At 40.5% G+C, this 3,575-nt stretch overlaps 1 pseudogene; it reads left to right on the top strand.

Moving 5' to 3' along the window:
- Positions 1–2,347: 2,347 nt before the first annotated feature.
- LOC117066139 lies at positions 2,348–2,991 on the top strand (annotated as a pseudogene).
- Positions 2,992–3,575: the final 584 nt, after the last annotated feature.

The raw sequence follows: 3,575 nt of genomic DNA, 5'->3' as shown, positions 1-3,575 counted from the left end.
TTAATTATATCAGTTAGGATGGTTGCAAATGTAGGTGACAGAAAACCCAGGCAGAAGTGACTTAAACAGCAAGGATATGTTATTATTCACATGACAAGAAGTCCTGAGTTCAAGATGTTCCAGAATGGGAAATTCATTGGTTCAAAGATTTCATCAAGGACTTGAGTTCTTTCCTGTCTTCACTCAGAGTTTCTCAGCATGTTGGCTGTTTCCAATTTGGGTTGTCCCCTCATGGGTGCAAGATGACTGCCACTACTCCAGATGTGATATCTTCTAACAACCTCCCACAGTGGAGGAAGGAAGAAACCACTCTTTTCTTTTTAAGACAGAGGAAATTTTTTCTGGAAACCACCATGCACCAGCAGGCTTTCCCTCATATCTCATTAACCAGAATTTCATATACATGCTGATGTCTAAACCTATCACTGACCTCTCAAGAGATGAACAAAATCATGTCTCTGTGAGCATGCAAGAAGGTAGATGTGGTGGTTGAGCAGGCAACTGACATCAACCACCTCAATAATGGTAATGAAAACTATGGGCCCTTAGAGGACAGAGTTCTGGGAGAGAAGAGAGAGCCACATCTGGGACAGAGGTGAAGAGGACACTACAGTCGTTTAATGGAGCTCCGAAGAGAAGAGTCTTTGGAGTCACAAAATTTGGAGTCACAAACTGAACTCTTGGCTCTGCCATTATCTAACTGTGTAAACAAGTTATTTACTCTCTATGCCTTTGTTTCCACAGCTGTCGAAGGCCAACATCTAATGGATGCTTGAAAATAAAATTAAGGCCAGGGGCGGTGGCTCACACCTGTAATCCCAGCACTTTGGGAGGCCGAGGCGGGAGGATTACGAGGTCAGGAGATCGAGACCATCCTGGCTAACATGGTGAAACCCCGTCTCTACTAAAAATACAAAAAATTAGCCCCGGGAGGTGGTGGACGCCTGTAGTCCCAGCTACTCAGGAGGCTGAGGCAGGAGAATGGCGTGAACCTAGGAGTTGGAGCTTGCAGTGAGCCAAGATCGTACCACTGCGCTCCAGCCTGGGTGACAGAGCGAGATTCCTTCTCAAAAAAAAAAAAGAGAAAAGAAAAAAAGAAAGAAAGAAAAGAAAATTAAGCTACACAGAGTATGTGATTAACAAATAAGTGAAACTATCATTAGTACTTCTGGCCAAGCAACAGGCGCAGAAATCAAACTGGTTGTTACACCAGCAATCACTGAAATTATTGAATACAAATATAAGTCTACATGTAGTGCTTCAACAGACTCTTTCTTCTCCAGGATGAGAAAGCTTGTTCAGAATGAAGAGACAAGCAGTGGTTGTGGAGACAAACAGGATTCAAAATCAGTTCCCACTGCTACCATTTAGGGAAAGATATTGGGAAAGTTACTGAATCTTGGGAAAGTTATTGAACTGCCTTGTGCTCAGTTTTCTCATCTGCAAAAGAGAGTAACAGCTCATTAAGTTGTGAAGATTAAACAAGTTAACTGTGAATAAGGGCAGCCATTGTTAGCACGTTTACTCTTTTCATATAAAGATGCAGTTACTCTGTTCTGTGTTTTATTTACTTTGCTAATTGTCACTACAAGAGGAGCAGTGAAAAATCTGGCTTCAATTCTTGTTCTTTCTCTTAGGAGCCACATGGCCTCCGAGTATCAGGTACTCCTTCAGTGAAAGGATTGGCCCACTTTTCTCTCCAGAGATGACAGTTTCCAAATAAAATGTTTTGAAGACTGAAACTCAACATATGATGTCTCATTATTTATACTTATTATCTCCTACGATTCCAATTTTTGTCTCATTCTTTCTTATCACCTACGCTTTTCTTTGGCTTCCTGCCTGGAACTTTTTCCTATACTATGTCACTACTTACCATAATCTCCAATATCTCTACTTTCTCTTCTACCCAAATCTTTATGCATCATTACTTACAATTTCTTAAATGTGTCTTAAACTTTTATTATAGGATAGTGGTGTGTATATACATACATTTAAATTTATTTTAAATTTAATCTCTCCTCAAGCCCACAGAGACTGGTATTAAATTAGCATATGTAAAATGCCAAAGAAGCATATAGTAGTGATTACTATAAATGCTAAATAAAATATGATTTCAGCAACTGTTTGCTGAGGTCCTCCTGTGTATACAACACTGTGCTACAGAGATGACTCTAACAGAGTTCCTGGCCTGAAAGAGGTGACATATTCCAGTTTGGGAGTTAAGACTTGTCAATAATTAAGCACTATACATAAAACACTTCTAAAATAATAGAGGCCTTTTAGAAAGATTGATGGGTTTATCTGAACCAGGTGGCAACACAGTCACCCTCTCTGCCCACCAAGATGGTGCTCAACCCCAGCAGCAACTAAGATATGTCGAAAAAGATGTTTTGATGCCTAACACAATGAGAAAAATGGCCAGAGAGAGGTGTTCTGAACAAGTTCAAGATTTTACCAAGTGTTGCAAGAACTCTGGAATCCTTATGACGGTAAAATACTGGAAAGAAAATTCTGCATTGAGGCCGGGCGCGGTGGCTCAAGCCTGTAATCCCAGCACTTTGGGAGGCAGAGGCAGGCGGATCACGAGGTCAGGAGATCGAGACCATCCTGGCTAACACGGTGAAACCCCGTCTCTACTAAAAAATGCAAAAAACTAGCCGGGTGAGGTGGCGGCGCCTGTAGTCCCAGCTACTCGGGAGGCTGAGGCAGGAGAAGGGCGTGAACCCGGGAGGCGGAGCTTGCAGTGAGCTGAGATCCGCCACTGCACTCCAGCCTGGGCGACAGAGCAAGACTCCGCCTCAAAAAAAAAAAAAAAAGAAAGAAAATTCTGCATTGAAAGACTCTGTTAACTGCTTACTATAATGATCCAGTCTTTTACAAAGAATACAAAATGGAACACCTGAAGGAATTTAAGAACTCAGAAAAACTGGAATTTCTACCAAGTAAAAGCTACACAAGCTTCCCATAAGCACGCAGGCAAATATCTGAGTGGCCCTCAGAACTCTAATACTCATGGAAGTCATTTCTAGTAGAAATCACCTGAAATAATAAACTCAGGATAAGAATGTGTGTTTGCTTTATCCCAATTATAGAAATATTAATTTAATCTGAAATCAAGATCTTTTATTAAAAAGAGATTGATGGATTTCAAAGACTTTGAAGTGGACGTATCTGAAAAAAAAAAACAACAACACTAAAAGCATTCACTAAAAAAAAGGTGAATTTTCTTTAACAACTTTTAATATCTTAAATGTTTGAGATTATGTCATTTTTCCAGAAAAAATGAAACCTGGATGACAACTTGCTATAACTGCACTTAGATATTTATCAATTCCATCTGTTCATTCTTTCTTGATCCTGCCTGAGGAGGAAGCAGAGTCTGGTTGTGTGTCACAGGGTGGGATTGTGGCCTCTAACGTGGGTGTTTAACTCCCAGAAAACAGAATGCTCACCAGGGTGCTTTATTAACCGTCTTTATGGGATGGAAGGTAGAATGAATTCCCTTTAACATTTCTGTTTCAGTCTGTGTTCTTGGTGATGAACAGCAGAAAGCAACTCTGACTATATTAAGC

The sequence above is a fragment of the Trachypithecus francoisi genome, unplaced genomic scaffold (assembly GCF_009764315.1).
Source record: "Trachypithecus francoisi isolate TF-2019V2 unplaced genomic scaffold, Tfra_2.0 Lachesis_group2, whole genome shotgun sequence".
NCBI classification, from domain to species: Eukaryota; Metazoa; Chordata; class Mammalia; order Primates; family Cercopithecidae; genus Trachypithecus; species Trachypithecus francoisi.
The sequence above is the reverse complement of the archived record's forward strand: the minus strand, read 5'-3'. Positions and strand labels throughout refer to the sequence as shown.